We start from the raw sequence: 9,028 nt of genomic DNA, 5'->3' as shown, positions 1-9,028 counted from the left end.
ATCAAGCATAAAACTGCCTGCTTTGTAACTCTGGAATTGCAGCATCTCAGGGGTGGAGAGAAGCATGAATATCCTTTTTCTCCAGGCTGCACACAACCCAGGACTGTTTCAGGGCTGGGGGCCCCGGGGAGTCTGTAAAAAGGATCCTTGCTGCTGGTTCTCATATGGGAGGCAGTGACAAGCAGGGTGAAGCCCTCCGAACCCTTTGGGAAGGAGAACGCTGTCTCAATATGAAGCATGACTCATAATGAGCCCTTCCCCAGTGAAAAGTGCTTTGAAAACCTTCATATTTCCTCCTTTCCATTTTATACTTTTTTGGCCTGTAGTGGAATGATTCTCAAGTCAGGAGACTTTATGTTGTGGAGTGGATTGCTAAGGAAGAAGTCCTGGATTTCTAGGTGGCCAGCATAAGCAGCAAACGAAGATGGTGTCAAGAGGGATTGAAAAATGACATTTGCAGTCTCAGGAAGGCTTCCTGTAAGCAGCGTTGGCGAGTATCTCAAGCCCACGTCACAGCCTCTGCCTTTGTGGTTCATGTGTACCTGTCCCACTCAGGTCTGTGCACCAAAGCCATTTCCTCAGACACACTTCATGGAGAAGTGAGCGCTCAGCGTGTGTGAGTGGTGGTGGAAGGAGGCCCTTTTGTGATGTGAACTGACTCTACACACTCACAAACACCTCTCTCTCCTCGATGATCTTGAGAGAGGGTCACGATCATGGAAAGCCTAAAAGTGCTAAGCTCTTTTTGTTGTTGTTACTGTTACCTACGTTGTTTTTCATTAATATGACCCCTTAGGATGCAGAAAAATTAGTAATTATATCAATTTCAGATAGCCGAAAAAATAATTTTGTTTGACTCATTCACTTTTCTCTTTATGCAATGCTAACTTGGTGCCTCCTGTGCTCCTTGGTTTGAGGGTGGCTTGTTTATTTGTTTGTTAAAGTAGCTTTACATATGCTCTATGCAGTCTTTTCCAAACTTTTTTTTTTTTACCACAACCCACAGTAAGAAATATTATTTTACTTCATCTAAAGTAACAAAATTTCACAAAACAATATTTATTCTTTAAGAGACACAATTTTGTATTTTCTGTTTGATAATAGTCTCTTTAATTATGTTCCATTTCATTCTTAAAAATGCCAGTCAAGGGACCGGCCCGGTGGCACAGCGGTGAAGTACGCACATTCTGCTTCGGCGGCCCGGGGTTTGCCGGTTTGGATCCCGGGTGTGGACATGGTACCGCTTGGCAACCCATGCTGTGGTAGGCGTCCCACATATAAAGTAGAGGAAGATGGGCACAGATGTTAGCTCAGGGCTAATCTTTCTCAAAAAAAAAAAAAAAAAAAAATCTAGTCAAAACATACTAAAATGTTGTCATGATCCACTACTGAGTTGAGACCTGCAATTTGAGAAAGAGTCTACAACCAGTCCACTGAGCCTTCTGTGGTTCATGACCCATGCAGTGTATACCAGTTTATCTCAGCAGGCTTGTGGGCTCCTTCAGCACAATCTGGTGGGTTTTTTCGCAGGGCTCAATACATGGCAGGTGTTTCCAATGGATAATGATTGAATTAGGTGACTTAATCTCTTGAGTTTCGAACTCCCTGTCATTCCCAGGTTGGCTTGAATCACAACAGAAAAAAAGTTGTTTAGATGGTTATTCTCTGTGAATTAAGAGTTCTGGAGAATCTGGCTTCCTCTGGTCAAAATTTCAACCAGCTTGAATCCCATTTTTGCTTTTCATCTATCTCATATTCATTCGGTTGTAAACAGCTTTTAGGGAGACAAGTTGAGCCTAGGCCACTTCTGTAAGTATGAGTTTCCCCATCCACAAAATGAGAAAACCTCTCTCACAGGGTTGTGAGGATTAAATCAAATTATACAGACCAAGTACTTAGAACACATGGTAACTCCTCGATATGAACCATTATTATGGTTGTAATTTTACTTTCAGGTATGTTAGCTGCTGAGAACCCACAGCATTCCCAGTCTTCATATTCTGTTCTTTCAGACTGTTGTGTTAAGATAAGTGAGCCAGAGAAGATGGAAGAAAAAGTTCCAGGAGGCAAGGAGCTGCGTCTTTTTCACCCTTGTATCTCCAACATCCAGCATCCATCATAGATTCTTTATTACTTAATAAATATGGCATTATAAGGGAACGAGAATGAAGGAGAGAGAAAGCCAAGGTACCAGTTGAAACTCATGATCTATTGCCCAAGTTCCAAATTTGAGCCAGTTCTAAGACATCCATTGATCAAAGGTCAAGTGCTAACAAGGATGGATTCTGCAACACTGAGGCAAGTGTGTAGAGTAGCGATTTCCCCATTCTTCCCTAAAAATATACTATGGTCATTTACTTTGGCAACCATACCCTTAGGTATAGCTTATACCAGCTTGTTCAAAGGCTATTGGTTGTAGGTCTAAATTGATCTTGATTCCTGGAGACTCAAACACAATCATCATTTCCCTATTAGGGGAGGGCTTTATGGGAGTCACAGACCTGGTCCATCTCATGGTGGGTCAAATGGGTCCACAGACCAATAGGTGGTCATTTCCCAAATTCCTGAATGCATGGTTGGTAAGAAGATAATTAGCTTGGCAGAATACTCACATTGATTTTTCGATCTGTGGAGTAAGAGCTATTGTAGGAAAACCCAAGTAGAAGCCCCTCCCATATCAGAATAGTCAATCAAAAGCAGTATGGCATCCTGGAAAGAATGACAGAGATGAGTGCAACACTAAATGACTTAAATGATGAAAAGGTGGTGGCTTTCATCATAATCGCCAGTCTAGTCTTTGCAAAACTGGACGGATTATGGCAGACGACAATGGACTATTGCAAATGTAACCAGGTAGTGGCTCCAATTATAGCTGCTCTGTCAGACGTGCTGTCTTCACTACAGCAGACCATCACAGCCTCAGGTATGGGGTATGCAGCTGTTGATCTGGTCAGTGCATTCTTTTCCAGAAAGAAAGAAGAACAGAAGCAGTTAGCATTCCTGTGGGATGGACAACAGTATAGAGTCACGATCTAGTCTGAGGGATACGTTGATTCTCCTGCACTCTGTCATAATACAGTCTGAAAGGATCCGGATGGGCTGGACATTCTGCAAAACATTGATCCACTATGGTAAGTACTCTGGATGCCTTAGTAAGATAAATGCTCCAGAGAGTGGGAGATAAATTCTCTGAAGATTCAGGGACCTGCCACACCAGTGAAGGTAACAGGTGTCCAGTGGCATGGGGTATGCTGGATAGGGCTTCCAAAGTAAGGAACAGGTCCATTGTTATTGTAAGGAACAAAGTAAGGGACAAGTGGGTACCTTGCACCCACTACTACTAAGAAATAAACATGACGACTGTTAGAGGTTTTTGGGTTTTGAAGGCAGCATGTTCTATACTTGAGAATATTTCTCTGACTCATTTATTAAATGACATGGGAGGCTGCTAGTTTTGCATTGGCTCCAGAGCAAGAAAAGTCCTTGTAGCAACAGCAGTCCTGCTGTTTGGACTATATGATGCAGTAGACTCCATGGTCCTAGAGGTATCTGAGTAGATAGGGATGCTCAGTAGAGGTCCCAGCAGGCCCCAAGGAGAATTCCAGCATAGACCTCTGGAGTTCTGGACCAAGGCCATGCTGTCTACAGCAGATACTATATACCATTAGAAAAATATTTCTTGACATGTTACTGGGCACTAGTAGGAGAACATCTAAGCATGGAGTATCAATTGGCCTTATTCCAAACTGCCTATTATGAGCTGAGTACTATCAGCCTCACCAAAATATGTCAGACAGGCCCAGCAAGAATCCGTTGTAGGATGGAAGTGTACATCTGGATTGGGCTTGAGCAGGTCCAGAGGACACAAGTCTGATGGCCCAGACTTCCATGGCACCTGCTAATTGGCACTGATGTCTTTCCCTCAGCTCACATCTATTGCCACAAAGAGGATTTCTTATGACCAGCTGATAGAGGAGAAAACCTGAGCTTGGCTCACAGATGGATTAGCTAGAAGCATTGACACAAGCTGAAAATGGACTGTGGCTGCACTACAGCCTCTCTGTGGCCCTGAAGAACGCTGGTGAGGGAAGCCCTTCAGTGGGCAGAGCTTTGCACCAGTATTCACTTTGTGCAGAAGGAGAAGTGACTCAAGGTAAGAATATACATGGGCTTTGGGGAAGTGGCAAGTGACTTGGCTGGTTTTTAAGGGGCATAGGAGAGGGGATAAGGAGTTCTGGGGATAAGTTATGTGGATGGACCTGTGGGAGTGGGCATAGAGTGTGAAGATATTTGTGTTGTGTGTATACACACACCAAGGGCCACTGCTGAAGTACCAAACAACCAAACAGGCAGGAAGTCTTGGCCAGTTGACGACAGCCTCTGCCCTTGGCTTCCCCAGTGCATGAGCAATGGGCTCATGAAAGGAGCAATCATGAAGGCAGAGATGGAGGCTCTGCATGGGCCCAAAAGCATGGACTTCCTCGCATGGAGGCTGATTTAGCTATTGCTGCTGCGAGTGAGATCTGTTAGCTCAATGAGGCTGAGCATCTTGAGCTGACCAGAAAGGCACTTGGGGCAAGTCTATCATATAGGTCCCTTCCCATCCTGGATAGAGCAGTGATTCATGCTCACTGGGATCGATACATATTCTGTAAATGGATTTGTCTTTTCTACCTGCAAGACCTTGGCCATTGCGCTATCCAAGGGCTCACAGAGTGTCTGATTCACTGATGTGGGATTACACATAGCATCTCCTTAGACCAAAGCCTCACTTTATGGCAAAGGAGGTATGGCAGGGGGCACATGACCACGAGATTACTGATTCTATCCTATATCACACTATTCAGAAGTTGGTAAACTGATAGAACAGTGGAAAAGCCTTTTATCTGGGCAGCTGGGTCACCAGCTTGAATGTGACACCCTATGTGGATGAGGCACTGTGTCAAGATGCAGCAGACTTTTTAGGAAAATGCTGTTATATGTGCTGCATCCCTAAAAGGTAAAACTGTGGCTGCAGGAAGTAGATGTGGCTTTGTTCAGCATCATTTCCATCATCATGGCTGACTTGGGAAATTTGTGTTTTCTGTCCACACAATTTTAGATATCCTGGTTCCCAGAGGTGCCTGCTTCTCCAAAACATTTCCCTCAGCTGATGGGAACAGTCTTGTCAAGAAAACTTGCACTGCTTTCCAAGTTGGGAAGCCCATGGGCAATGACTGACCAATGAAAGGTTTAAAAGGCAGGATCTTTTGCGTCAAGATTTGGGGGGGATAACTCTGCAATTTTGTTTATGCTCTGAACTCCCTCCACCCCCTACCGTGGATCAGGCCAAGGCTTGACTTTACCAGAGACAACAGCCTTGCTCAGCTCTTTCTTCTCCCCCGCCATGCTGCTTCTTCACTCCCTCCCTCACCAGTTTTTCCTGTAAGGCACTCCCTCAATAAATCCTGAACACCTAAATCTCTGATTGAGGCTCTAATCTTCTCCCTCTTTTGGTCCTTGGGCCCAAGGAGAAGACATTCTGTCCATTATCCCATGAACAAAAATAAGAACTCTGGTGGGAGCTGGCCCCATGACTGAGTGGTTAAATTTCTGTGCACTCCACTTCGGAGGCCCGGGTTTTCAGGTTCGGATCCTGGGTGTGGACCTGCTCCACTCATCAGCCATGCTGTGGAGGCATCCCACATGCAAAATAAAGGAAGATTGGCACAGATGTTGGCTCAGGGCTAATCTTCCTCAATCAAAAAAAAGAGGAAGGTTGGCAATGGGTGTTAGTTCAGAGTGAATCTTCCTCACCAAAAATAGAGAACCCTGATGAGCGCAGCTACCAGAGGGCAGAATTTTCAGAACTGAAGGGTATCATCGAGGGCAAAATTTACTCAGGACCTCCTCTTATTTTTACATTTTTTATGGAAGTATACACAGAAAAGCACACTGAAATATACAGCTTGCTGAATTTTCACAAGAACATTGCAGAAGGGGAAGAGAAAAGGTACAGGTGTCACACATGCTTCCATTCGTCAGCCTAGAAAAAACCATCACACTTCCATTGTCATTTCATAGGCTAGAGCTCGTCACATGGCCCACCTATTAGAGAAGAGGGGAACTGGACAGGGTGAGATTAGGAATCTCTACAGCAATAAACACAAATCTGGTGAGTCATTTTTTTCCCACTGAGTTTTCCTGTGTATATCAGTTTCTCTCCTTTTCCCCAGTTTTGATGGCCAGTTCAAACCATCCTAACCCAATACACAGAATAGAAGAGATTTTGTCTTCAGTATGTTCATGCCAGTGTTAAATTCTGAAGCATTTGCTTGATTGGATTTGGGCTAAATACTACTAAATAATGGTAAAGTCACCTTGATAACAATTTGAGGTTGAATATGAAACAAAATGGTAGCTAATAAGCATTCTATTAGGCATATCTTCTCAATTTTTAATAACTTGTGATGAAATTTTGCATATGGATAGAGGCTACCAGGACACATGATTATACCAAGAGAGGTGCACAGTTTAGAGAATCACTGATGATACCCGGAAAAATGTAAAAATAATTACAGATCCTTTGATATTGATGCGCATTGTCATAATGACTGCCATTACTGGCTTTAGGGCCGCATTCCATAACGAGCTTTTTTGGGACTTAGTGTTGCATAGAAGTGCCAGAGATACTGTTTCTATTAATGAACATGTAGTTCTAAGCTGTAACAATGGCAATATTGTATTATTCTCTGAGCAAAATTCTGCTGAATTCACAGACAGGTGACATCGTGTGGGCACTAATGTATATGGAGCTCTCTGTTATAATAAGGCTGCTATTATCTTTAACACAATAACTCTGAATGTGCCCTGGACTTACCAGTAGGTGCTGTTAGCTAAAACTTGACTTAACTCTTTGGGGTCCGATTTAAGCAGCTCCTTACAGACCTATCCGTGATTTCCAACCTCAGAAATTCCCATTCTTGTTTCTATTTCATTTTTCACTGCTTTCACTCTCCCTTTCCCTCTTTCCTTGTGTGTTTTGATAAACACCTCTTTTGCATCCAAATTCGTCTTTCTGTGGAAATGCATATTTTGCCCATTTGTCAGAGGAGATTGTTGACTTAGGTCTTCACTCATGGAGCCTGGGGGAGATGCATCCTTGCCTTTCGTCCTCCCCGGTCCCATCCTCCAGGTTACACGGGCTCTGTACGGCAGGATCATGTCTCTCAAAATAATGCATTCTCTAAGCAGTGGTTACTGCTCTGGGCTGAAAAGGGGCATTAAACATCACCACTGATTAGACTTGGTCCCAGTATGCCAGTCCAACAGAGGGCCAGGCAAGGCAGGAGAAAAGCCTGGTTCTTGCTGGGCTGCTCACACCTGGCACCCACGGGCATGCACGCAGACAAACCAGATACTTCCCCAGCTCGGAGGGGAGAAGGCTGACCTGGAGATGCGCAGAGTCCTCAGTGCAATCTCATTCTCCTCCATTATCTGCCTGCAGAGGATCCACTTTCTGGATTAGCTTGGGGAGGGCAGCCACCTTTGGTCCATTTGGCCTTTTCACCATCATCGGTCCCCTCCCTCGCCCTTGGCGCCTGCGTGCAGCCTGAAGCCCAGCGGTCACAGGGCGAGGATCAGGAAGGAGAGTTTACCGCATCCCTGGGCAGCTATTTCTGTCAACTGAAAAGGCCATTTAAGCAAAACACTTAATTACCTTTCCTCCTCCCCGCAACCCCTGGGAAAGTATGAGCCAGTCAGATAATGAGCTTAGAGAGAGCCCGCAGCTTGGCGAGGCGGAGAGTTTCATCAGGCTGAGGAGTGACCTCATCCGATCCCATCACGAAATGGGGAGCAGGGAGAAGAGCAAGAGGGCGCAATAAACGGCTCCTTGCAGCCGAGCTTCATTATTTCGCTCGTCACGTTGCCGATTCCTAGAACATTAGAGAGCTTCTAGTTCACAGGTGAAGCAAGCGGGCCTGGCCTGCGATCAGCCAGACGGGGGCTTCTTTTGACTGTGTGGCCCTGTGCAGAGAGCCCTCGGCTGGGCATCTTCCCTGCATGGCCCTGGCAGCGACCTCAGTCCTCTGGGCCTCAGATTTCTCACTGATAAAATGAGGACATTGGACTTGGAGAGTCTCTAAGGGACCTTTAAGTTTTATAACACTAAAAATATTGCTTCGGGCATAGGGGGTTTGGGAAGATGGGGTCTCCTCCACGGTGGTGGCCTGGCCGTGGCGGAGGAAGACAGTGTGCCTGCATTCTTAAGGGTGTGGGCCAGGCCAGCGGAGGCTGCCCTCCTGGGGTGGCCAGTAATTGGGGTCTTGCCTAAAGAGGCACAGCCTGTGAAATGAAAGACACAGGAGCTGAGCCTTTAAGGTAAGAGAAGGTGCTGGCCTGAGGGAGAGCCCGGCATCTTCAGAGAGCTCCCATCAACCCTGACCGGAAAGGATGACAGATTGCTGCCTCTGTGGTCAAGCTGGCAGGGTGTCTGTTTTGGCCTCTGTCCATTTTGACCTCAGTGTGTCTCATGAGTTCCATCCCTGTGTCTGTCCTGCTTGGACCTGGCATCTGCCGTGTGCCAGCCCGACACAGGACTGAGGCCACCCAGCTTCCCACCCACTGCCGCAGCCCCCACCACCTGGCCCTGTCCAGCTGCCACACACTGGCCCCATCCTACGACTGGAATGTCAGCCCACCCACATTTTCCCTGCTTTCCAGCCCTCCTGCCTGTCCTCTAAGGTCTGGACTCACCTTTCCTGGCTAGATGCTGCCACCTTGCCTCGGCCTGAGCCGTGACTCTGTGCTGCCTCCTGGGCCCTGCATGAGGCTGTAGGTGAGGGGAGTGAGAGGGTGAGACAGGAGGGGGGACTGAAGGCCTTCACACCCCAGTGGGAGCCTGGTTGGGGGACTGAGGAAGAAAATCACTCCATTTCATTCATCCACTGAATCACTGAGGGCCTCTCAGAGCAGCAGCACTGAACACAGACAGAAAAACACCTCTCCCCGACAGAGTCTAGCGCTGGGGAAACAGATGGGGACTAAA

The sequence above is a fragment of the Equus przewalskii genome, chromosome 8 (assembly GCF_037783145.1).
Source record: "Equus przewalskii isolate Varuska chromosome 8, EquPr2, whole genome shotgun sequence".
NCBI classification, from domain to species: domain Eukaryota; kingdom Metazoa; phylum Chordata; class Mammalia; order Perissodactyla; family Equidae; genus Equus; species Equus przewalskii.
This window is presented reverse-complemented; position numbering follows the sequence as displayed.